The following is a 26,995-nucleotide window of genomic DNA, read 5'->3' on the forward strand; positions in this document are numbered from 1 at the left end:
CAGCCGGTCGAAAGACCGGCTGCCGCCCCCGCCCCTGACGAAGACCTGCCAAACCGCCGCCGGGACCCGCTGCCGGGAGGGACATTCGTGAAAGGTAAGTCCCATCGCGGGGGGGGCGAATTTCTCCCCGAACAACCTTCGGAGGACCGAATGCGTTGGCACTCGGCCCCCCGAAGTTTCGGGGAGAAATTCTCCCCCATCCCTACTTCAAAGAAAATTCAGGCTATCTGCAGCCCTAAATTACTACTGTTGTTTTTCTAGCACCAGTGTGCATGGCTCTTTATAGTGTACAAGAAGGATGGTCCATGCACCGAGAGGCATACAATCTTACATTCAAGAGAAGGAAAACAGAGGAAGGGGAGGAAAGCAGAAGCCAGAGTTACACATGTAATTGTTTCAGTTGCAGATGCTTAGGCTTCAACACACACTAAGTCACAGTATTGCACAGGAATTAAGGGGTTGAGTTAAAGGCTTCATGGAAAAGGTGAGAAAGATGGGATTTGAGGAGGCAAGAGAGGGAGCAATCTTGGAGGCATGTAGAACAGCTAGGGAGAAAGGGTGAAGAAAGAAGGAGCTGGCCTTCAGATGGTAGAGGGTTCTCAAACAATCCAATTCCTGATGAAAACCAATACAGCTTCAGGTGTTTCTATGAAGCAGATGAGTGAGAAGTGTAATAATTGACTTGAAAACAGAAACTACTGTACTCAGTTGCTTTAATAGCATGCAGTTAAGAAAAATAGCACATCTGAAGAAACAGAACAGCACTCAAATCAGCAAATGACATCTGGAGAAGTTATCCATAAAAAAAAAAGCATGATGATTCAGACGGGAGGTGCAAAGTATAATGGACAGCAATTGTTCAGGAGTGGAAAAAAAAGTGCAATATTTTTAAGCAGTCCACGCAAAAGAGATGTGCCGTTCTTTATCCTACTTTTATTTACATAATGGACAATATATAAAGGTTTTATATATGCACACAAGTTAAGAAAGAATTTAAATTAACTGCTTCTGGGGAAAAATGCGATTTGACAAATTGCCAAGCCAGTCTTAACAGTGGCACAGTTCATACGTCACAGCACATTGCCAAATTGCTTCTGCTGCAAGCAAACACAGCTAAACAAACCTTCTGTCTGTGGTTTGGCTACCATTACAAGCGAACCAGAACCTCTGGCTTGTCTCTCCTCCCAAAAGCCAGGGAAATCATCCAAGAACAAACCATGGGTTATTTCTCTGGCTTGTCAGTGGAGAGACAAACCAGAATTCCTGGTATGCACCATCTTAAGGGCAAAAAGCGCAGCTGATTTTTACTGATTTTTTTTTTGCCTGCGGGCAGGGGGGTCCTAAAGATGGCTGTTTGGCCTGCTGTGCACATTGAAGTAAGAGATGCCACTAGATGATGTCTGGCACATGCTGGGAAGCATTTTCTAGAAAATTTAGGGTGAACCAAAAGGAAGACCACTTAGGAGATGGCTTGGGCCACAACTTCTACAGCAGGGAGCCATAAGGCAAGTAGTGTTTGCATCCAAAATGCTCTTTTAGTCATTATAGTTGTAAAGGCTAACAGCCACTGCTGGAAGCTATACCTTCACACCTCATACCCTGCAGACAATTGCCTCCTACTAAATGCCCAAGTTTCAGAAAGTAACTCGTCAAGCAGCACAATTAACTGGCATCTCAAAAAGGATGAAAGATCTCCTACATATGTGGAATGAGCCATGTGGGTGGGGGGGTTACGTCACCAACACGTTTGTTTTTCTACTTACTCTGTACTCAAGAGTACAATTACTGTATATCTGAAAGGGATGCATACTCAAAAAGGAGTAAAAAACCTGAGTTTCTGCCTTTAAAAAATCTTCACTCTCACAGCACCTAAAGAGCTGCAGTTACTGCGTAAAGTGAAGTGCTGGAAAAAAACTAACAAGTGTCTTTGTAATCAAGGGAGCAAAGTAAATAAATAAATGAGTTATTGCAAACAAGAGGACCTTTAAATTTACTTACTTTGTGCAGTGCTATAGCTTTGGAAATTTGTTCAGGTTTTCAGTAGAGAGTTACTCAGCGAGTTTAGTTGATGAGAGGATTTGGGAATGGAGGACTGGTATAAAGGTACTTAACATGTTGCATTTAAAATCAATTCCATCACCTAGCAACATGGAAGAAGCCATAAAACAGCATGAGCAAGACAATTATTTCCTTTTGTCTTAACTGCTAAAAAGTCAGCACATACTTCAGCTAGGTGCTAGGATCTAGCTATACAGTTTTATAACAGGGAATCCTACACATTAATTACATTCATGACAGTGGATTAATCACCTTCTTTAGAGGCTGTTTTAACAGGTGTGTCGTTTCACCACCACCACCACATTTTTCCATGCTGGAAGGCATCTCCCAATCAGCCTGCAGCATCAACATCAAAATGAAAAGACATTAAAACAGTTTTAATAATAAATGGAACATGCTATATGCCAAGTTATTTCTCAAATAATAGTCCTTGCCTTCTCTCCCATCCTGATCTGTACAGAAGCTAAAGAGACTGCAAGACTGAAGCATGTGAGACTTGCCAGTTTTAAGTGCTGGGCATGGGATTGCATAGTCCTCATGGATACAGCGAGGAGGTTTTTGAGCTCCTATCAAAGATAATCATTGACTAGAATATCTCCTATCCCATATTGTACACCTATGCTTTACCGATTCCCCATTTCAAAAGTGCTATTATACCAACTGGACACACTGGCCCAGTTCGCCACTTTCTTGGCACCCTGGACAAAATGTACATAAGATGTACAGGTTTCATCTGCTTGTCCTCTAACTGGCTTCATATTTGGGCAGCGTGGAAACAAATCTGCCATCTCCACAGTATTGCTGTGATCAGACTAAACCAATTACCAGTTCTGGTCATTGCTGCGACCAGACTAAACCACTATCATACAAACAAGCTGCATTCAAATGGAATAAGCCAGAATTCCAGAGAATCCCAATTTATTGTAAACAAACTGTATGCTGTTTGTTTCCACATTGCTCCTTGCTGGCACCACCAAACTATTGTCTGACTCAGGGCTCCTGGCCTGGCGCTCCAAAAGGAAATTGTGAACAAACTGTTGACTGAGAACAAACCCTAGTTTGCAATTCTGGCGTCCCCTACACCATTTGCGTCCTTGCTTTAGCCGTGATAGGCTACGTAATATTTACGTAGCCTATCATGGGCTACCATAGGGACGCAAATGGTGTCCTCTACTCAGGATGCCATTTGCGTCCGCAGCAGCCCAGCAGCAGCCAGAGCCGCTGCCACCACCGGAGCTGAAGCCAGGTAGGCTCCATTTCGTGGGGCTTTCGCGGGGTGGGGGGGCGGGTTGCTCCGTTCCACCACAGATTCCGTGGGGCCGAATTCACTGGAATTCGGCCCCCCGGGATCCGTGGCGGAATTCTCTAACATCCTTACCTCTGGCAAAGCTTTACCTTGCGAAGCCTTCCTACTTTGAACAATAGCCTGCCCAGTAGATAAGTCTTTCCAGTAACCTTGAAACCAACTCTTTTCTCCTTCACTGACCCGAGATGCACATTTGTTCAATTCAAATGAAAAAAAACTTATTTATGAATTCAAGTCAAACTAAGTGCATATATAGATAGGCTTCAAACAACTATTTAAACAGAAGTGGTTTTCTTCCACTAACAAATGATCGCTCAACAGAACCTCCTTATCTGCTTCCCCATTTACTGAAATGTACACATTTACTGATAAACACAGCCGCTAGCCACTGCCAAGAATGGGTAGGACTCCCAGTTTCTATTTACCAACCATCAAGCAAAGGAATGAAGAGTGAAGCTATTGTCTCCAAGATGTCATCTTGTGTTGTGAACCTAATACTTAGAGTAATGTGGTTTTACTTGCAGGGGAAAAAATTTCTTATCAAGTTTCAAGAGATTTATCAATAGGATGTGTAGTTACCATGATTGTGTTATCACTTCTCAAATTCAGGCCAGATTCAACCTTGTTTTGATGTAGGCAATGTGGAAGCTAAGAGTGTACTGTAGGAGTGTGGATCTCGACTTATATCCCTTTGCCATATATTTATCCTCTATTTGATTCAAATAGCCTGGGATGTTGTGACTAGACTGTCCTTAACCTCACCTACAAAATTAACAGAAAATGCAGACAGGATGCTGAAACTGAAGTTTGTGTCAATCCACAACCTCTGTTATAATCAACATTTTAAGTTGGAGACACATTTAGTAAGAAGATTATCTTACAGCATCCAGGAACACTATTTTTCCAGCCATAGGTAGTAAAATGAGGTCGCAAAATAAATGGCTGAGGAATGAAGACATTTCCTGGAAAACCAATCAATAAAGAAGTTGGCACTTATAAGATTAATTAGGACTATTAGGGAATATGCTTCTCCCAACTTTTTAATTGTAGATTAGTTGGGAATGAAAGCATACTTACGGTACAATCCTACGCATGTTTAGACAGAAAAAAGACCTACAAAATGACAGGCTGGGGAACGCTGGGAGTTGTAGGACTTTTTTCTGCCTAAACATGCATAAGATTACACCCTTAATGTGATTTAAATGTTACAGTATGTAGATTTTTTAACTGGAATACTTGTAAAAATTTGAAGACAACAACATGTATTTCCCTTACATTGTTTAAATTTAAGAAAAAAGCAAAAGTATCATAGAATAGTAGGGTTGGAATGGGCCAACCTGAAACATTACACACTAATTAGTTTTAGCAACCCATGATATGCTGACAACCACTCACCTACAACTTTGAAACTGCCAGGAAAGGAAAGGTTCTTCCTGTGCAAGCACCAAGTCATTGTTGACTCCTAGAGGGAAGCCGCTTTCGCTGGCGTTTTCATGGCAGACTATAGCGGGGTGGTTTGCCATTGCCTTCCCCAGTTGTGACTACCTTTCCCCCAGCAAGCTGGGTACTCATTTTACCAACCTCGGAAGGATGGAAGGCTGAGTCGACCTGAGCCAGCTACGTGGGACCCAGCTTCCATTGGGATTCAACTGAGGTCGTGGGGAGAGTTTCGGTTGCAATACTGCCGCCTACCACTCTGCGCCACACAAGGCTCTTGAAACTGCCAAGCTTGTCTAATATTGTATTTCCAGTTGGCATCCATACATTGTTACTAATGAACATACAAAATGGAATTGTTTCTGCCGAAAAATAAAGCAGAATAAAAATAATAAATTTTCTGCTCCATGTCACTGGTGGCAGAGCCGATTACATACTGCACTCCATGACCCACACAAGGGATGACCTCCATATGCAAGTACAAATATACATGTGAGTACATATGCAAGTATAAATCTGCACCTGGGTTACTACACATCAGGGATTTTTTGAAACTAATTTCAGCGAGGGGACATGGTTTCGGGTTGCTACTGTTTTAATAATTAGGAGTCAGAAATCCCTGCCCATCTTCCAGTGATTTACCAATAGATCCTCATCTATCGTCTGCCCATCCATGCCCTAAGAAAACACCAGCTTTCCAGCATGTACTAATTGCTTCTCATCTCACAGGATGATGGGTATACATTTGGGCATTTGATTAACATTACTGGCTTTATTTATTTTTAAAAGTTGTATGCCGCCTTTCAGAGCCAACTCTGTCAAGGTGGCTCACATCAAAATAAGACTTAGTGGAGCCTTCCCCAATCTGTTGCCCTCCAGATGTGTTGAACTACAACTTCCATAATCCCACAGCCAACTATTGGCAACTGGAGTACTGAATGTAAGCCAAGAAGTGGGAAGCCAACAAGTGGGAAGTCCACTATATTCATCTGAACTCATGATTCTTGTTGGTAAGTAAACATTTTAAGAGACTCATTCAAGGTTCTCCGACTGCAGAAATTAGATGTCTGAATTACTGTCTGCAGTTGAAAAAAATTGAATGATAACACCGCAACTGTAAGAGATTTTGGATAAAGTGGTTGTAATGCTTCAAGATGTTGAGATATTGGAGAATAGGGTCCAGAGTAGATATGTAAAATTTCCAGAAATTTTGAACCATGGAGAAAAAAAAGATTGGGAGGGTTTCTGGAAAAAATGGAAGGTGTTCGAGGGGCTGCAGGGGAGGGGAGAGGATGTGAAAGTCTCATTCCGCAAGCAATATCCTTCCACTGGCAGAATGAAGGATCTGGATCCAACCCCAAGTTAGGACCTACCATAAAAAATCCCATGGAAAAACCCATTGCCAATTCCCCTAGATGGGGTGAGAAGATACCAAGGCCAACTGCACCAGTAATTAAAGGAAGTCGCAAAGGCTGAGTACTGTCAAGCACATTCCAAACATATTTACGCACTAAACCAGGGGTAGGCAACCTGGTGCCCTCAGGTGTTTTTGACTACAACTCTCCAACCACTGGTTATTCTGGCTGTGGCTTATGAGAATTGTAGTCCCATCCGGAGGGCACCAGTTTACTTATACCTATTACTACTGATACAACTGTGGTTTTCAACCCATGTCCCATGGAACCCTGAGGTTCCTTGGAACGTATAGCTTGGGGGTTCTCCTGCAGCCATCTTGTCACTTGAGGCTCTGGTGGCCTTAGCGGCACTGAATGCCTTCTACCAGCTTCAGTTGGTAACCCAGCTACACCAGTATCTGGACAGAGATAACCTGGGTTCAGTTGTCTATGCTCTGGTAACCTCCAAATTAGATAACTGCAATAAGCTCTGCATGGGGCTGCATTTGAAGAGGGTTCAGAATTTGCAGCTGATACAAAATGCGGTGGCCAGATTGATAACAGAAACAAGAAGGTCCAAACATATAAAACCGATTCTGGCCTGCTTGCACTAGCTGTGTGTATGTTTCCGAGCCTGCCTCAAGGTGCTGTTTTGACCTACAAGGCCTTACACAGCTCGGGCTGCAATACCTGAGAGCCAGTGTGGCATAGTGGTTAGAGTGTTGGACTGGGACTCAGGAAATCTGGGTTCTAATCCCCACTCGGCCATGAAGCTCACTGGTGGGTGACTTTGGGCCAGTCACTGACTCTCACCCTAACCTACCTCAGAGAGTTGTTGTGAAGATAAATAGAGAGGAGGAATAGGATTATGAAAGCTGCCTTGGGTTCCTTGCAGGAAAAAAGCGGGATACAAATATAATAAATGAATAATACTACATAAATAAATAAATAAATAAATACAGTACAGTACAGTACAATACCTTACAGAGAGCCTGTCCGAGCAAGAACCTACCTGTACACTATGTTCATCATTTAAGGCCCTCCACCAGGAGCCTCCTCTGTGAGAGACTCGGAAGGCGGCAGCAAGGGAGAGGGCCTTCTCAGTGATGCCCCCCCCCAATTATGGAACGATCTCCCCAGTGTGGCCCACCTGGTGCCAACATTGTTATCTGACACAAAAGGCTCAGGCTAATATCCCTCTGACTTGTGCATGCCCTAGAATGTATCCCAGAACCTTCTGAAATGGCCAGAGGGGTTCTACAGCAGACACACCTGGCTGATTGGTTGATGCAAAGGGGAGAAACTTCAGAAATAGCCAACTGTTAGTATAAAGTTATGGCAATTCTAGAAAAGATAAACTGATTCCCCAACAGGAGCTGAACCACTGATTGCCACATTGCTTCTTCATCCACAAATAAGTTGAGAAAGATCCCCCCCACCACCACAATTTTCTGATGGAAGATCAAAGAGTGAATTGTGAGGCTATTATGAAAGCCAAATATGTACCAGCAGAAGCCAAACACACGTACTAATGACACAAGTTATGGCAGGAAGGTTTCTTCTTCCCTGCTTGTCACAATATAGTACAGTTTTGCATTCCTGTGGAGAGAATTGTTCACAAAGCAGGGGGCACGCTGCCTGTGGGTGCTTGAGTTGGAAAACAACTTGAAGATCAAGTACTAGTTGTTCTTTAAGTGCTTTTCCAACTCGAGTGCATTTGTGAAAAGTACTATATCCCAGATGTGTCCCTGATCTGAACACATGGTCAGTTACATGTGCACAAGCCAGAGCTTTTCACTGCCTTTGCAGAATTCTTCCTACCCTGCAACATGTTTTCAACCTGGAATTCCCTTCCCTCTCCTCACTCCACAAATGTAGGGTTGTGTGTATAGACATCTATTGGGGTTTAAGAAGAGTCAATAAAACCTTATCGGATTAGTCCAGAGACATTAAGAACTAAATTGTGTATAATTCTGTGTCCCTTTCTCCTCCCCCTGCCCCCAATAAGGTTGGCTTTGAAACTCAGTATTTTTAAGCATCTGTCAGGAGCACCCTAGCTGCCTCTTGCAGTCTCCACCAATAGCCAACTCAGGACACAGATGACGAGGATCCTTTCCGAGACTTTATTCCATTATTACTTTATGATTCTTTCAGATACTAATCACTAGTGACAAAGCAAGCAACAGCACTGGGGAAAGATAGCAGAGTAGCCAAAGCTCCAGGTAACGCAGTTGGTCCCCGTTTGAAGGAGACCCATGGGAAGACCCTGAACTTATGGGCTAGGGAGAGATCCTCCCTCTTTCCCTTGGGTCCTCGGGACGCGACCGTCGTTTGTGCGCCAAATGAGTGGTACGCCTCCTTTCTGCACCCTCCATCGTTCGTCGCTCCCTGCATCTGTGCCGAGCACCCAGCAAGCCCCCCTCCAGTGCTCTCTCACTGCCAGGGTCACTATCTGTCCCAGGAATGCGGGCAGGAGGAATCTCTGCCAGCTGCTGTGCTCGTGAGAGATGAGCGAGCTCCTCTCCCACGGATTGCTGTTCCTCCTCAGAATCAGAACTCCTCTGGGGCTCTATGGGCTTAGTTTCCACCCTGACATCATCGAGCACAAGACATTCTACAGACTTGGCAAAGGCACTTCTGTGGCATAGCCATTTATAATGCAACTGCTTTGTTCTGTTCAGCATACAATTTTACAAGTGCTCTTCTGGCACAGTCCGAGACATTCAGACAAAAGTGCTGAACAGTTTTGATTTCTCATAGTAAGCCACTGAAGATGTAGCTGCGATGCATAGGCCTTAATTCTTTGCTCAGCGCCTTCATATTGCCATTGACTAGACAGCCCTGGCTCCATCACCGAATTAGATCAATTGAGACTGATGTATTACAGCTTTCCCCAATGTGGTGTCCTCCATATGTGCTGGACTACGACTCCCAACTGGAGAACACCAGATCAGGGAATGCTAACATAATTCAAGGGACTGCCTGAAAAATATCATGCCAAATACAAATATCACATTTCAGTTGACAAACTGCATGCATTTCCATCCTGAACTTCAAAGAGAGATCGTTCAATTTATTGATTTAAGAAATGTTTCAGGACAGTTATCTCAAATACAGGATCCAACAATTCCACATCAAAGTATTGCAGTTACAGCTTGAAGAACAATCCACCTTTGAGAACAGTTCACATACAATGTCTCGTTGGAAATTGCAATTTGCACTCAAAGTTCATTTTTTAAAGTGCTCATAAGTAGGTACACATGAAAACATCATGTACAAAATGGTTATCTGTGTATGTTTTTTCCAGAAGAGAATACAGATCATGCTACAAGTCCAAGGAAGAAGTTCAAATACTCAACGTACATTTTGGGGGTAGTTCTATAGCAATCTCAGTTTGACCACTGACTGTACACACAAGCAAGTGAAACAAAAAGGGTACAACATGCCAGGAAGAAGAAAAAAAGTTGAGTTTCTAAATGACATCCCATGCATGTTGATCACTGAGCCCCCCAGTGTCAGCAAAAATATGTTATTAAGACTGTGTGCATTCTTCGATTCTGAGCAAACTCAGGGAAAACAGGGAATTGGCTTCAGAATACAACATCCCAAGAACAGCCTTCTCCAGAATGCAAAGTTACCAGATGTTACAGAGGAAAGAGACAGTCTTTAAAGGTGCAATCCTATGCATGTTTAGACAGATAAAAGTCCTACAATTCCCAGCATTCCCCAGCCAGCTGTGCTAGCTGGGGAAGGCTGGGAATTGTAGGACATTTTTCTGTCTAAACATGCATAGGACTGCACCAAGTAGTGCATGAGTAATTTCTTGTTAAAACTCTGAAGCCAGAAAAATAGTATTTCCAGGGCACTGACATCCTGCTTAGTTCACTACTCTTTCCTCTTACTCTTACCAGATGTAGAATGATACCAGCAAAGGAAATGGAATTATTCCATACATACAAGTTGCAGCATTTAGCTGTTCTTAGAAGAATTTTTTTTTAAAAGCTCAGAGTATCCACAGCCCTGGTAATCCACCTTTATCACCAGCTACGATTTGATCTCTACTTTCCTGAAGTGTTTTAAAAGCTGCAGCCACACAAGACTTTGTCAAAGAAGAAGCAGGGCAAGGTATCCTTCTATACCTACACACTGAGTATGGAAGGGAGAGGTGAGCATAAACCAATTTTTCCTCCCTGTTTGAACATGCATTCTTGGGGGTAGGGGGAGAGAAGAAAACAAGAGACAGGACAGAAAACTAAATGTGAGCTTTTTGTTTTCCACATTTAACATTTTTAAAGTATCTCCTTTGCTTCTAAAGACCAGCCTTGCCCCCACATTTCACACACCCACTATCAGGAACACCTGCAAAAGAAAATATTTAAAAGGCTACACTACACCTCAGGCAGAGCCACTCCCACATCTGAAAATCCTTTTTATTCATATAATCTGAAATCTTCCCAAGAAAGCTTTATAGCAGGGTGTTGAACCACTTTCATCCTGAGGGTCGAATTCCATTCTGGAGCAGCTCTCGGGGGCCACATTCCAGTGGTGGGTTAGGGCGCCAATGGCAAAAGGAGCAGGACCAAAATGCCAGCATAGTTTAGCTTAAAGCTCTTCCTGCCAGGAACTGAGCCTTAGGAGAGGCATTTCAGCCTTTTAGAATGGGGGAAAAACTGCACAAAAGCCAGGAAATGAGTGGTAGTCAGGGGGAAAGGGAGTGGGGCCAGGAGAAGGGGATGTGGCCATCTGGGGAACCCTGGGGGGGTGGAGTGGGGCCCCAGGAGTTCCAGATTTGGCCCCCTGGCCTGAGGTTTTATACACTTGCCTTAGAAATATTAAGGATAGACACTGAAACAAGTTAATTTAGAGTACTATCCTATGGCCGCTAGACAGCAGCTAGATGGCTCTAGGATTTTTCAGTTTTCGGGAACTGACCTCAGAGCCTGCTCTCCAAGGTCGGTTCCCAAAAAACCGCCTCCCCGCCCCCACAGCCTTGTAAGAGGCGCAGATCGTCCTGGGCTCTGTGATCGTAAGAGCAGCATGGAGTGGGGGGAAAGGGGGCGTTCCTAGGGGAGGGGAGAGGATGGTGGAAGTGTTGTTACAATGTTACCTATGTGCCAGCCAGCTGGCCAGCCCCCCCGCACACACACACACAGTCTGAAGTGCTGTAGCTAGATGGTCGAAATTGGGCATCCAGCCGCTAATGCAAGGCGGCCGAAGCGTGGAAGAGAAGATCCCCTCCACGCTCTGCCCACCCTGCATTGGATAGGCAGTCACCTCCGAGTTAAGAGGCGGCCAACTATCCCCATTGAATTGCGCCCTCCGTTTTACATTTATGCATCACTTCAAGTACTGAAAGGAGTTCTGAAGCAATTGACAAAGAAATAAAGAGCAAAAACACCCCACATGCACCTCAAATACAATATACAATAACACTTATTTAAAACCTTACAATTTTACAGAAGTGTCCATCTCACCAAATATCACCAAAAGGACAAAAAACATCCCCCACCCAGCGCAGGAGTGAACAACAAAAATCACCACCAATGCACTGCACTACCCCAATTCCCCGGAAAAGAGGAACATCTTTGACTGCTCCCTAAAAGATGACCAAGCTGGTGCTAGGCAACCTTCCCTGCGGAAAACATTCCAGGGAAGAAGCACAATTAGTTCTCCTTCCTGTGTGTGTGGATACAGTGGGCATCTGAAATTAGTACCTGCTCATCTCCCATGTGGGGGACCTGTAAGTAGGGATGTATGAAAGTTACTTACCTGTTTGTGGATTATGTTGATGGTGTGGGGGGGGCGTTCCGTCCCTCCCCCCGGAATCCTCCGTGGCCAGCTGTGCTCCGCAGCCAGAGCCATTCGCAGCTGGATTTCCGGCCACGGAGGGCTCTGGGTAAAACAAAACAAAAAAAAAACCCCGCTTATGCAAATGGCGGCGGCTACGGCCGCCGCCATTTGCATTCCTTATTTTTGCCCTCTTAGTCTACATAAATATTTACGTAGACTATGATGGCGAAAATCAAGGGGAATGCAAATAGCGTAGCGGGCGCTATTTGCGTCCCTTTTTGATTCCCCGTTTAAAATGGGGAATCAAAATGGGACGCAAATAGCGCCCGCTACGCTATTTGCGTTCCCCTTGATTTTCGCCGTCATTGTTGTTCAGTCGTTCAGTCATGTCCGACTCTTCGTGACCCCATGGACCATAGCATGCCAGGCCTTCCTGTCCTGCGCTCTCTCCCGGAGCGTGCTCAAGTCCATATTCATTGCATCAGTGATGCTATCTAGCCATCTCATCCTCTGCTGTCCCCTTCTCCGTTTGCCTTCAGTCTTTCCCAGCATCAGGGTCTTTTCCAGAGAGTTTTCTCTTCGCATAAGGTGGCCAAAATATTTGAGCTTCAGCTTCAGTATCTGTCCTTCCAATGAGCACTCAGGGTTGATTTCCTTTAGGATGGACTGATTTGACCTCCTTGCAGTTCAGGGGACTCGTAAGAGTCTTCTCCAGCACCACAGTTCGAAAGCATCAATTCGTCTGCACTCAGCCTTCCTTATAGTCCAGCTCTCACAGCCATATGTTACTACTGGGAAAACCATAGCTTTGATTAGACGGACCTTTGTCGGCAAGGTGATGTCTCTGCTTCTTACTATGCTGTCTAGGTGTGCCATAGCTTTCCTCCCAAGGAGCAAGCGTCTTTTAATTTCATGGCTACAGTCACCGTCTGCGGTGATCTTGGAGCCCAAGAAAATAAAATCTGTCACTGCTTCCATTTCTTCCCCTTCCATAGGCCAGGAAGTGATGGGGCAAGATGCCATGATCTTCGTTTTTTTAAGGTTGAGTTTCCAACCAGCTTTTGCACTCTCCTCTTTCACCCTCAACAAGAGGATGTCCGGCTCAAGTTCAGTGACCGCACTATCATGGCTATCAGGGACATTAAGAACTTTCCTGTATAGTTCTTCTGTGTATTCTTTCCACCTCTTCTTAATCTCATCTGCTTCTCTTAGGTCCCTGCCTTCTTTGTCCTTTATCTAGGGATGTACAAAAGTTCCGCCACGGATCTTGGGGAGGCCGAATGCCAGCGCATTCGGCCCCCCAAAATCAGTGGCAGAATGTCCCGCCCCCCCACCCCCCCGGGACGGGACTTACCTTGGGCGGATCTTCCTGGCGGCAGTGGCGGCTCCAGCGGCGGTTCGGTGGCGGCTGGTCTTCCGACCGGCTGCCGCCGCCGCCATTTCCAGGTTAAAAAAAACAAAAAAACGTGATAGGCTACGTAAAGATTTATGTAGCCTATCACGGCTAGATTTTTAAAAAACACCGTGATAGGCTACGTAAATGTTTACATAGCCTATCACGGCTGACTTTAAAAAAAAAACAAAAAACGCGCGTACGCAAATGGCGGCGGCCATGGCCACCGCCATTTGCGTGCCTTCTTTTGGCACGTCTTAGTCTACGTAAACATTTACGTAGACTAAGACGGTGAAAATAAGGGGAACGTAAATAGCGTAGACGCTACGCTTTTTGCGTTCCCCTTATTTTCGCCATCTTAGTCTACGTAAATGTTTACGTAGACTAAGACGTGCCAAAATAAGGAACGCAAATGGCGGTGGCCATGGCCGCCGCCATTTGCATATGCACGTTTTTGTTTTTGAATCAGCCATGATAGGCTACGTAAACATTTACGTAGCCTATCACAGCTGGCTGCAGGGACGCAAACGGCGGCAGCTACGGCCGCCACCATTTGTGTCCCTGCTAGCCAGCGGCTGGATGTCTGGCTGCTGGCGGAGCCGGCCGGCGGCTCTGCAGAATTGCTGCAGAGCACAGCCGGCCGGCCAGGATTCCGGGGGGGGGGGAGGAACGGAGCGCCTCCCCCCCCGGCGAGGATTCTGGGGGGAGGGACGGAATGCCTCCCCCCCCACCATCAGCATAATCCCCGAAAGGTAAGTGATTTTCGTACATCCCTACCTTTCTCATGCCCGTCTTTGCACAAAACGCTCCCTTGAGATCTCCGATTTTCTTGAAGAGATCTCTAGTCTTTCCCATTCTGTTGTTTTCCTCGATTTCTTTGCATTGTTCATTTAAGAAGGCCTTCTTGTCTCTCCTGGCTATTCTCTGGAACTCTGCATTCAGTTGGGTATATCTTCCCCTTTCTCCCTTGTTTTTCTCTTCCCTTCTTTCCTCAGCTACTTGTAAAGCCTCATCAGACAGCCACTTTGCTTGCTTGCATTTCTTTTTCTTTGGGATGAATTTAGTTGCTGCCTTCTGAACAATGTTACGGACCTCTGTCCATAGTTCCTCAGGCACTCTGTCTATCAGGTCTAATCCCTGAAATCTATTCCTCACCTCCACTGTATATTCATAAGGGATATGATTTAGGTCATACCTGAATGGTTCAGTGGTTTTCCCTACGTTTTTCAATTTCAGCCGAAATTTTGCAAGAAGCAGCTCATGATCTGAGCCACAGTCAGCTCCAGGTCTTGTTTTTACTGACTGTATAGAGCTTCACCATCTTTTCGCTGTCATAGTCTACGTAAATATTTACGTGGATTAAGAGGGCAAAAGTAAGGAACGCAAATGGCGGTGGCCGTAGCCGCCGCCATTTGCGTACGCAGTTTTTTTTTTTTAACCCACCCAGCCATGATAGGCTACGTAAAGATTTACGTAGCCTATCACGTCGTGTTTTTTTTTTTTTTTAACCTAGTCATGATAGGCTATGTAAATCTTTACGTAGCCTATCACGTCTTTCTTTTTCTTTTTTTCTACAAGAGTGGAAATGGCGGCAGTGGCAGCTGGTCGGAAGACCGGCTGCCGCCACCATCGCAGCCACTGCCGGAGCCACCACCGCCCTGAAGATCTGCCCCAGATGAGTCTCATCCCAGGGGGGATCCGCGGGGTGGCGGCAGGCTGTTCCGCCATGGAGTTCGGGGGGCCGAATGCACTGGCATATTTATTTATTTTATTTATTTCATTTCTATACCGCCCAATAGCCGAAGCATTCGGCCTCACCGTGATCCGTGGCGGAATTCTCTGCCATCCCTATCTGTAAGGCATTGCTTTTGATGCTAATGATTTGTGCAAATAAAAAGAAGCACTGCTCATCTGCATTACCTCCATTTGTCCCTATTATCATAACAGAATCAGAGCGGGGCTGGTAGGCCATCTAGCCCAACTCCACATCCAATGCAGAAGATCTAGAGCTAGAGTATTCCCAACAGATGGCTGTCCAGCCTCCAGTGGGGAAAAACCTGCCCCCTACACATGCCATTCAATAACGTGGTTATAGTGTTGAACTCTTCTTACACTTAAGCCACTAGGAATACTAGGCATTGGTTTTAAGGGGGCGAGAGAGAAAGCAACTTTCCTGCTTTGTACCATTGCAAAGAGCTTCTACATTAAAATATTCCCTGGCACCCTCCCCACAAGTTTGCAAATCACATCTTCTACAAAGAGATTTGCAACACCCAAGAGAGAGTGTTCTATCAGCCACGTCATCTTTTTTTTACTACACAGATATACATCAAAGACCTATAGACCATTATGTGGAAACTGCATATTATGTATCTTACTATATGTACATACAGTACATTGCCAATTTCAGCTTCTTAACAGTTACACATGTGGCAAAGCAGAAATGTGTAAGGCTGTCTTACACACATGTATACTTTCTGCTATATCTGTGTAACAAAAACATGCATTTAGGACATCTTTTGAAGACAGTGACCTTTTCCATAAAAAGAAATCAAGTTAACCGAGAAGGTGTTAGGTACATATTCACCAGTGACCACATTATAAAATCAAACAAGGCTTGGAAATCACATTCCTCTAGTGCAGCAGTCCCCAACCTTTTTACACCTGTGGGCACATTTGGGAATTTGAGAAACTGCTGTGGGCACCACCACAAAATGGCTCCCACAGAGGATGTGGCTAGTCACATAATGGCTGCCGTGGAGGCCTGGCTAGTCAAAAGTGAGATAAAGAGGTGGGTGTAATGGGGAGAGAAATAGTGAGGCTAGAGAATGGGAGGGAGAAAGAAAGCAAGGCAAAGGGGAGAGAGGAGAGAAACAGCAAGTCTGGGAAGAGTAAGAAACAGCAAGGTAGAGAGGTGGGGAGAGAAATAGCAAAGCTAGAGCCTGGGAGGGAGGGGAAAACAGGGAGGAAAGGGGATAGAGAGTGAGGCTATAGGCTAAGAGGGGGAGAAACAGTGAGATAAAGAAGTGGGGCAGGGGATATAAACAGTGAGGCTAGAAAGGGAGAGAAAGAAGACTGCCCTAGCATTTTCCAAGGTTTTTATTTTAAATAATTTTTTTGAAGGGGACAGAGTGCAGCGCTTTGTGGGTGCCCTTGGGGGTCTCCACAGGTGCCATGGAGACCCACTTGAGTACTGTGTTGGGGACCCCTGTTCTATTGACATAACTTTGTGCACTGCTGGGATAATGTGAGAAGGCCGCACCACAGCTCCCACCTGCAGTTGAATCAAAATGGATAAACATACATGGTGGGGAGCGCCTCTGCAGCACCTTCATCACTAGGCTCAGCTGAGTACGGAGCCTACATTTGCAACTGCAACTAGGAAAGAAGTCCTACCCCTTATCCTGAACATTCATGAATGGGGGCAGTGTACATCCCCTTTTGTGATTAAAACTATCCAAGCATTTGCCCCTTCCCTCCACTATCCCAAAAAACACTGGTGAAGGCACATAACTTAACTGATTGTTTCTCAGAGAACCTAAGCTTGCTGCGTGCTACAAATTGTAGGGCTGGAAAGGACTATAAAGACATCTAACTCCCCTACCATGTGGCCCAAAGACATGGTCTGAAAGCACATGAGGCAGTCACTGTGCTGAAGCTAAGCCGGTCTGGGTCTGGTCAGTGTTTGGAGGAGAGACCACCCGGGAGCCACATGTAGCCACCTTGAGTTCCACAGTGGAAGAAAGGTGGTATATATATGTAATAAATAAAATAAATACTACCACACCTACACCCAGTCCCAAGACAAGATGTTCTCCATTCATTGCATATGGAGCTGTCTTACATAGTCAGATGGTCCTTTTAGCCCAGCATTGTCACCAGTGGTCCGACTAGCCCAGTACTGTCGACTGACTAGCAGTGGCTTTCCAGTGATCCAGACAGAGGTCTTACCATCCAATGTCCTTTTAATTAGAGATTCTGAGAACCTTGGAAATGTAAAGCCAATACACATATGGATTCTGTGTGCCAGTGTCTACAAGTTTTCCCTTAATACATTCCCAATGGACATTTATATTAACATTTGTATCTATCTCACCCTTCCTTAAAGCAATAGATTCCCAAGTAGTCTCTCATCTAGGTACTGGCAAGGCACATACCTGCTTAGCTTTGATACCCAAAGCATATGCATATTTACTCAGAATTAAGCCCTGCTGCTGAATTCGTTAGGGCTGACTCCCAAATGTGTGTGTAAGATTGTAGACTTAAAAATGGAATGCCACCAGACCAAAAGTTTACATCAGAAAATGAGCTAGAGAACAGGTAATTAACTGCAACCCCATGTTGTTTGCACATGCATTAATAGCCTGATTCTATTTACTCAGAAGCAAGACCCACTTATTTCAACAGGGCTTACTCCCAAGTGGGTAACTGACTAAAAGGAGCCTCTAAGGGTGTGATCCTATGCATGTTTAGACGGAAAAAAGTCTACAACTCCCAGCATTCCCCAGCCAGCAGTGCTCTTTGCACTTTAGCCCTCTTTGCACTATTGATGCCACACGTGGATGTTCTCAGTGCAAGAGTAAAGTGAAATGTACATATACTTTACATCTCCCCTTAGGCTCTGCAGCTGCAATCCCATCCCATAGGACTAGACTAGGCAGCAAGACACATTCCCTAGTCAAGGTGAATTACTTAGATGAGCTAGCACATGAAAATAATATTAGCGTATATATTTATTGCATTTCTATTCTGCCTTTATTCCATCATGGAACAGAAGGCGGTGTATATATAGGTGTCTCTGAGGAGGCAAACTTTACATTAAATTTAAGTGTGTTGTTGCATCAAGCATGTGATGCTCAACATTTTATTTTATTTTTACATAACAAAAGCTGCCTGTGGAAGCAAGATCTGGATAAAGACGGTAGTGGGGAGGTGATGTGGAGAGAAAAGAACATTACCCTTTGCACCTGCCATTTTCCCAAAGTGCCACGAAAGCTCTTATCAACAGCTTGGGATTTCCAGCAGAAAAAAAAAGTATGTGGGTGAAAGTTTCAGCCCTCCCATGTGGTCCCAGTCCAGATCACCACCCCACCCCACTTGCATCTGCTCTAAACCTAGTGCATCCCCAGCACATTTAAAGTAAGGGGTACATGAGAACATAAGAATGTAAGAAGAGCCCTGCTGGATCAGACCAAGGGTCCATCTAGTCCAGCATTCTGTTCACACAGTGGCCAACCAGCTGTCGACTAGGAATCCACAAGCAGGGCATGAGTGCAACGGCACCCTCCCACCCATGTTCCCCAGCAACTGGTGTGCATAGGCTCACTGCCTCTGGTACTGGAGGTAGCATACAGCCATCAAGACTAGTAGCCATTGATAGCCTTCTCCTTCAGGAATTTGTCTAACCCCCATTTAAAGCCACCCAAACGGGTAGTTCACTGATGCCCAGGCTGTCTCCCATCCCGCCCTTGACCAGACTCAGTCCTCCTTTCATTCACCATAGCTACTGTATCAGGTTGTCTTCAGACGGTACCCTGGCAAGTTAACCCCATTTTGCTATGTTTTTGAAGATGACAAATTTTTGATACTTTATATAAACGTATTTATATACAAGCCTTTATCTCATTAGATTCCAGGGCGGTGTACACCATGAAACCGATAGAATAAAACACAACAACAAAGATAAAAGCAGCAAACAAAAACCTTAAAATAAGCTAAAACATGCTCAAATTAGATCAGTTAAAATGCTTGGTTAAATAAAAATGTTTCTGGGTGGCATGTAAAATATAGCATTGTTGGTGTCAAGCAAATTTCTTTAGGGAAAGCATTCCCGCAAACCTGGCCCATCTATTGGCCAGAAAAGGAGCAGAAGGAGCTTGCTTCCCCCTTTCCCTGCCAGAAAGAACACTTCCTCCAACTAACAGTTGCCCTGGGACTGCTAGGGATGTCAGAGAATTCCGTCATGGACCTCGGTGAGGCCGAAAGCCAGTGCATTCGGCCCCCCAAACTCTGTGGCGGAACAGCCTGCCACCACCACCCCGGCCCCCGCAGATCCCCCCCGGGACGAGAATTACCTGGGGCGGATGTTCCAGACGGTGGCGGCTCCAGCGGCAGCTTCGGTGGAGGCAGCTGGTCTTCCGACCGGCCGCCGCCGCCATTTGCAGTCTCCCCCCCCATTCGTGATAGGCTACGTAAAGACTTACATAGCCTATCACATCTGGGTTAAAAAAAAACGCGTACGCAAATGGCTGCGGCTACAGCCGCCGCCATTTGCGTTCCCTATTTTTGGTTGTCTTAGTCTATGTAAATATTTACGTAGACTAAGACGGCGAAACTAAGGGGGAACGCAAATGGCGTAGCGGACGCTATTTGCGTTCCCCCTTATTTTCGCCGTCTTAGTCTATGCAGGCGGTGAAAATAAAGGGGAACGCAAATAGCATCCGCTACACTATTTGCGTTCCCCCTTAGTTTCGCTGTCTTAGTCTACGTAAATCTTGACGTAGACTAAGACAACCAAAAATAGGGAACGCAAATGGCGCTATTTGCGTACACGTTTTTTTTTAACCCAGACATGATAGGCTACGTAAGTCTTTACGTAGCCTATCACGGCTGAATACAGGGCCACAAACGGCGGCGGCTACGGCCGCCACCATTTGCGTCCCTGCTAGCCAGCGGCCGGATGTCTGGCTGCTGGCGGAGCCGGCCGGCGGCTCCGCAGAGTTCCCGCGGAGCGGAGCTGGCCGGCCAGGATTCCGGGGGGAGGGATGGAGCACCTCCCCCCCCCCACCAGCGGAACCCAGCGGAGCCAGGTAAGGGGGGTTTCGTACATCCTTAGGGACTGCAGGAAAGGGAAAGAATGCTGTGGCTCCCTCTACTGGTGAAAGGAACAAGAGGCACCAATTGCTATTCAAGCAACACTAGCAAGAGAAGATCAGCCTGACCCAAAGTGCATTTAAATGGCTGTTTTAGGGCATGGCACACAAGTACCACAACCTTGAACTGGGCCTGGGAGTGAACAGGAAGCTAATGAAGCAGTTGTAGTTTGTATGATACAGATAAATCAGGCCATGCCAGTCAAAATTCTGACAACCATTTTCAGTATTAATGGAAGTTTCCGAACAGTCTTCCATAGCAGCCCCACATGCAATGCACTGCAAAAACACAACCAGCCGTTTACCAGGGAAAATATTTGGGGATCAGTGGAGCAAGGGGGGCAGAAAGAGAGAGAGAGAAGAGGAATAGAAGGTGCTCAATTACACTGGCAGTTTCCTTGCCCAGGGCTATTTTGTTTGCATGGATGTTTCAGGAAGCATTCCATCTCAAGAGCTGCATACATCCCAAGCTCTTTCATAGCTCAGCTGAAATTATTCAGAGTAAATATCCCAGACAAACAGTCATACTTACATAAGGCTTAGTACCTTGTCCATGTTGCACATCCCTCCTCTTAAAGGCAATTACCACTATGAGGGTTTTTTAAAAAATGCCTTGGGCAAGGAAACAAGCTGGGTGTGGGGGGGAGGATAGCCCTTCTTCCCTGATGAAGCATTGCCTAGGACTTGGATCAGGAGTAGGCAACATGGAGCCTGCAGGCACCAATGCACCCCCAAACACCTTTCTTGGCACCCACCAAGATTCCCTACCCCTACCACTTTTTTTAATTAACACATTTTCTTTGTGAGGATTGCTGGGGATTTCCCAGCTGGGACTTCCCAGCTGGGATTGCTGTGAAATATGTTTCTATTGGTGCTGAAAACTGTGGGTTCAAAGGAATAGTTTAGTGTGTTGGGGCTCAGACCCCACCCCTGCCTCATGTTCAGTCTTTTGGGCAGGTTACTTGCCATTTGCCACACCTCCCATGGAAGCCATTTCATGACGGTGTCCAAGACAGTTTCTTAAGTTGCCAAATATGGCCATGGGACAAAAAGGGTGCCTACCCCAACTTAGATGGTCAGGAGAAAATAGCAGACACTATGGGCAGAAGGTCAACAGGTCCATGTTCTCCATAACTGCCTGTCCATGGCTAGGCAAGTGTTAGCAGGCTGGTCAGTGGTAAGGCAGGCATTGTAAGTTCCTGAGATAGTTCACAAACATGGAGGTGGTCACTTTAAGAAAACCTTGTCTAAGCACAGCAAGACAAGGGTGGGAAAAGTGACAGCAAAGTGATCTTACCTAATAGTCCTGAAGGCTACCTAGACAAGGCCAGACCTAGCAAAACCAATCTAATCAAAACTGCAAATACTGAGTAACCTTAGGATGAGAAAATGCTAATGTGATCATGTATCCATCTGCCAGTCCTCCCAAGAGATCTCCCAAAGCTTGATTAAATCAATGCCCAGGTGTAAGACTGGAAATTGTTCAGTGCTGCTGCTCATCTCCAAATGAGTTTTGTGTATTTATTTCATATTTATTTCATAGCTTTATATACTAGTGAAACTCTTAAAGCAATTAAAAAAAATGATGTAAAATCATAACAATAAAAGCACGATAAAATAATCAGTGATCGATTATAACTATACTGGCTGGGTCACTCCTCAGGGAAAACCTGCATGAAGAGGTAAGTCTTGAACAGACAGTTCTATGCAATGGCTCTAGTCAAGAGTTGTCCTAAAGCTACTATTCTAGCCCAAAATGGCTATTGTTGCCCCCTGGGAATCCTTCTGCAGCTTTTTTGTGTTTTTGCTATGTCAGAAGATATAATTTTGCGAGCTTGGAACTTTTGTTAAAGTATAAAGTAGACAAATCCCAAGTTCAGAGCTTTCAGTGCTGATTCACCAGACCAGTTCCATGCTGCTGAAATCACTCAGAGCTTAACCACTCAAAGGGCAGGCTCCCTTTGGCTGAAATCACTGGCGCCGATTAACTAGATTGGTCCCACCTTGGTCTCCTGGCCTACCTACTATCCACAGGTAGTTCTATCCGATTTTCCAAGTATGACAAACTGTGAAGTCCTGTGCACAAGCCCAGAAAGAACCGCTGAAAGACTAAGGGACACCATTGTTCTGTCACTCCTCTACCACTTTTTTGCCTACACTCAGTAAAGCATGCCCACTTAAGTTCTCACCTCAGTACAGGTGGAGACCCACTGCATCCTCTTCATAAACAGACTTGTTTTTCCTTCACTTGCTGAGACTCAGGAGTTTCACAGCGCCAGACTTTGGCTTTAGGAACAGGTTACTCACATCCAAGGAGAGATATCTTTGTAATTCTGTCTTATTTTCAGGAAGTCCTTGCAGAAATGATAGCCTCCTCCTGCACCCTTCTTTCTATGGTGTGTGTGTGTGCGTGCACACGCGTGTGTAATTCGGTGTAGTTTTGGACAATATTTGGTTGGAGCGTAAACCTTCCCCTGTTAATCTAGTTGGAAGAATTGCAGCCATGTCCCTTATCTGAGCAACTCCCATATCTCTTCTTCATGCCAACTGAGATCAAGGAGACCAAGGTGGGACTGATTTAATTAGTTGGCCCGATACACCATGTAAGCTGAACTTCCAACCATTAATAATAAAGATATAGAAGAAGAAACAGAAGGGGTTGCACACACAAGGCACTGGAAATTGGAGTGTATTTCAGCCTAAGTAACCTTCCCTCAGCCTCTTTGGTAACTGTGACTATGTATCAGGATTGGCCTGATCATACCACCCTTGCCAGACAACCTATTTCCAAAGTTAAATAGGTTAACTTTAGAAAGTTAACTTTAGAATACTTTAGAAAGTGTGCAAGTTTGTACATCTCTCTAGAGGAGCACATATGGTAACATAAGCTAAACCTGTTGGATATCTGCCTGCCATATCAAAGACATTTTGTCAATGGGAGGAAGAATTGCTAACCTAGATAAAGTTGCCAAAGATGTGATAGATGAGCATGCTAAGCATGTAACTTCCAGCTCTGTGATGATAATTCAAGGCTGTGTCACTCATGCTACTCACTTCCTTAATCATGAAGTTTTAATTTAATAAGGATCAGAAGATATAAAGCATCCATTTTGCCCAACCCACTAAGTGATAGATCTCCCAGGGTGCCACAGATTGATCAATCCAGTGCATGCACAAATCAATCAGTGTGCTTTTGCACATCCTAGAAGCAACAGTGATCCCCTATCCTCCTTGTTAGCTTGCCTTGGGATAGGGAGAATCATTTCCCAATCTCAAATATAGCTATTTGCCAGAGCCTGTGTGCTAGCAGAAGCTATCAGACTGTCTTTCCCCCATGCCACTTAGGGCCTCTTCACACATTTCATGTTTCGATGTGTACATGAATGGAACACGTGAATGCAACAAACTGGTGTTAGAAATATATGTGCGATACTGGCATACACAAAGAGCTTGAACTGGCTGCAGTTCCCCAAGGCAAACCTCGTCTTATTGGTGTGTAATTTGTCATCCCTTAGTCTTGTAACTATTCAGCATGATCAAGTCATCATATATCTGGACAGCCCCTCCACAAGATGGAATTATTGTTGTTGCTGTTCCTAGTTCACAGGGCATGATGACAAGGCCTGCCCCCGGCTAGCTAATAATTTCATGGCTGAATTTGAACCTAGCTTTTATGGATCGACAGACCACACTGGATCTCCATCCTTTGGCAGGGGGTGGGGTGAGATCAGATACTCTCCAAGTAAGATTAGACACGAAGAAAGGAAATAGATCAATGAACACCCAGGTTGGGCTCTGAAAATGTCAGGCATCATTCTCTAATGTAGGAGAGAGAAGGATGGAAAAAAACTACCACCACCAGCTGGACAAACAGGGCTCAGCCAACCATTTTATTATTCCTATTGTTACAGTTAAGTAATTTGATTCATACTTCTAAGCATTCGGCTCAATTCAGAGTGGGTCAAATGTTCATCAGCAAACAATGCTTAACAAGGGCCAATGGAATTTTTTCGACCCTGTTACCATTAATGAGTGTTCCTCTCTAGTAATTCAACTTGTCAGGCCGTATCAGTTAATAGTTATATATTTAATTTAGTATCAATTAATATTAAAGAGTTATAGCTACTCTTATACCACAAGTTCTCTCTCCCCTTTAATCACACAGTGGCTGGAGTTGTATGAAGGAGCAAAAGATTAACCTTTGGTGGTAGGTGGATTTCTTAAGTCGACCTCAAAGAGGGAGGGAGAGGAGATCACAAATTGAGAGCTTTACCAAAATAATAATAATAAATAAATTCACCCTGAACCAGTCATCCTACTGCTGTTTGATTAGTCAAGCACACAAAAAACTCTCAGTACACCCTTTGGGGGTGTGGAGTCACTCAAGAAGAACCACTCGATTCCCAGTAGATAGCATCACAGATAGCGCACCTTGCACAATGCAGAAAACTACGTCCCATCACTTGTGCTTCCATCCTTGATGCTAACTTGTTTTTACAAGTCCCAACCCCTCTCAGTACGTTGAAACAGCCCGGAGGGACATGACAAGCTGTCTCCAAGCTGCCAGCTAGGTATAAGTTTTCTTTTAATCACCACACACACCACCTTCAGAACTCTTGTGTCACCGAACAGCTTCTGGAGGACCAAGAACACGGGCGGACAGCACTTGTCAGAATAAAAGAGGGCAGGAGAAAAAGAGAGCAGGGAGAAAGCGGGGGGGGGGGGCTAACACTTTGCAAACTGAGCAAGGGCTCTGCAACGTAGAAGGGCTCCACCAGCAAGCAAACCATGTCGATTCTGCCCTCCCGCCTCCCCGGATGGGCGAACAACCACGAGGGAGGCAGGCAGGTCAAGGGCCGAGGCGGCTTCCGTTTTGTAGGTCAGGCCGGGAACACCTTTGTGTCCCTTCCACTGGGCCTGGAGCCGCTGCGTCTTAATCCGATCGCTGCGGCTTCCACGTGTTCGAGCCGGTCCCTGGCAGGGACACACTCACACGCACTCCAAGTGCGGCGGGCTCAAGCAGCGATGCCACGAGGAGCCGCCGCAGCCTCCTCCGTTCCTCTGTTATGCCCCGTAACTTAGAAGCGGCGCCGGCCGGGGGAGGGGGCGCTTCGCAGGCGAGAGACCGGGCAACTGGTCTAGGAGAGGGAGGAGGATTCAAACGTGACGCCCCTTCCCCGAGAAACGCACACCTCGCCCTCCTGCCGGAGAAATCGATCTGCCACAGCAAATCGAGCCGCGCCCCGTCACTTTAACATCAAAGCACGCCAACCATCGCCTTAAAAAAAAAAAAAGACAGAGAGAGAGAGAGACAGAACCAAACGGGCGGGTTGTTTTCGGAGGGTTTTTTTGCCAGACCAAAAAGTCCACGGGAAACCCAAGCTGAACGCACACGCGTTAAAAAAAAAAAAAAGTTCTTTTAAAAAGTTGTTTAAGCCTGTTGTCCCTCCTCTCACTCAGAGCCCTCCACTGGGCTCTGAGTGAGAGGAGAGAGCGCTCGCACCTCTGCCCTGGCCCCAGCCTTGGACCGCAGCCCCCATCATCCCCACCACCGGCCATGCTCGCTGGGGACGATGGGAGTTGAAGTCCAAAACATCCGGAGGACGCCAGGTTGGCAGCTCGCTCATTCGCTGCTGCCGCTGCTTGGCGCCCCGCTGCCAGCGCTGCCTTGTTGGTCTCTCTCCAGGGCCCGCTGAGGCGCCTCCGGCGCATCCTCCCCTCAGCGGTCCGCTGCTCCATCCCTGCAGCGCTGCCCGACGCTGAACCTTCCCCACGAAGCCGGGCGGCCACCGAGCGCCCGGTTGCCCCAGCCGGCCTCGCCCAGTCGTGGCCCGGCCGGTCTTGGCGGCGCAGCTCTCCCCCGAGGCATTATTCTCCTCAGAAGCCGAACTGCGCTCAACGGGGCGCCCGCGCAGCAGGCAAGCGGGAAGAGAAGCGCGCGCAGCCCGGGCCGCGCCAGGCCTCCAGCAAGAGGCAGCCGGGCGCGCACCTACCCTCAGCCGGGGAAGGCGCGCTTCTTCTTACGGCGCGGAGAGCCGCAGCAGCCGAGCAGCCGGCGAGCGAGTGCGCGGAGGGAAGGACGCGGCTCCGGCTACCTCGCGGCGCGGCGCGGCGCGGCCCGGCCCAGCCCCGCCCTCGCCCCCCGCCCGCTCCCGCCCCCGCTCGCGCGATCCGGCCCTGAGATTGGCCGCAGCGAGCCGTGAGTCACTCTCTCCCGCACGCCCCACCCGTGCGCGCTCGTGGCGCCCCCGCCCCGGCCGCAGCGGGCACGACAGGTGGCGGACTTGGCGTTTGCGCGCAGGATCCGCGCTTGCGAGAGCCCCGGCCACGTGCGGCCGAGGCGCGCTGCTCCGCGTTCGGACGCCGCTCCGGGGGCTGTGCGGGAGAAGCAAAGGCAGCGCGCTCCAGCCCGGGCGAGGCGCCCTTGGTTGCAGCGGATTTGTTCAATGCCTTCAGTCTGTGGTGCAGTTAGGTGATTTCCCAAACCCATCTAAAGCCCCATCTACACCGGCCTTTTACTCCGGGGCGGGTGCGAGTCAAGGTCCGTCGTGACAGATGGTGCAGTTGCGACTTTGCAGCCATCCGCGGGTTTTGCCCAGAAAAAGCGGAGTTCCAAGGAGTCGTTTTACTATGATTTGTGGGGGGGGGGGGTGCTGCGGGTTCCCCTATGGTTGCGGGCTGCCTGTTCCTGTGACTTCGCATCTTACAGTGGGCGTGTTGTAGGCCTGCGTAGTGCCTGCATCAC

The 26,995-nt window shown here is 46.6% G+C and overlaps 1 protein-coding gene across 4 annotated transcripts in view; it reads right to left on the reverse strand.

Annotated features, from left to right (window-relative positions):
• Positions 1–26,387, reverse strand: part of ELOVL7 (ELOVL fatty acid elongase 7) — a 58,605-nt gene extending 32,218 nt beyond the window's left edge. The window contains exons 1-2 of one of the 4 annotated variants that reach the window (XM_084833286.1): positions 26,244–26,387; positions 2,311–2,394 (exon numbers count right to left, since the gene is read on the reverse strand). The gene's annotated coding sequence lies outside the window, so the exon portion shown is untranslated. Of the gene's footprint in view, positions 1–2,310; positions 2,395–3,436; positions 3,542–3,793; positions 3,854–26,243 lie in introns of those variants that run through there. The other 3 variants (XM_084833288.1, XM_084833287.1, XM_084833285.1) reach the window with 3 other exon arrangements.
• Positions 26,388–26,995: the final 608 nt, after the last annotated feature.

This window comes from Heloderma suspectum, chromosome 2 (genome assembly GCF_057233095.1).
Source record: "Heloderma suspectum isolate Gila_16-S chromosome 2, 16-S_ref, whole genome shotgun sequence".
In the NCBI taxonomy this organism is placed as follows: Eukaryota; Metazoa; Chordata; class Lepidosauria; order Squamata; family Helodermatidae; genus Heloderma; species Heloderma suspectum.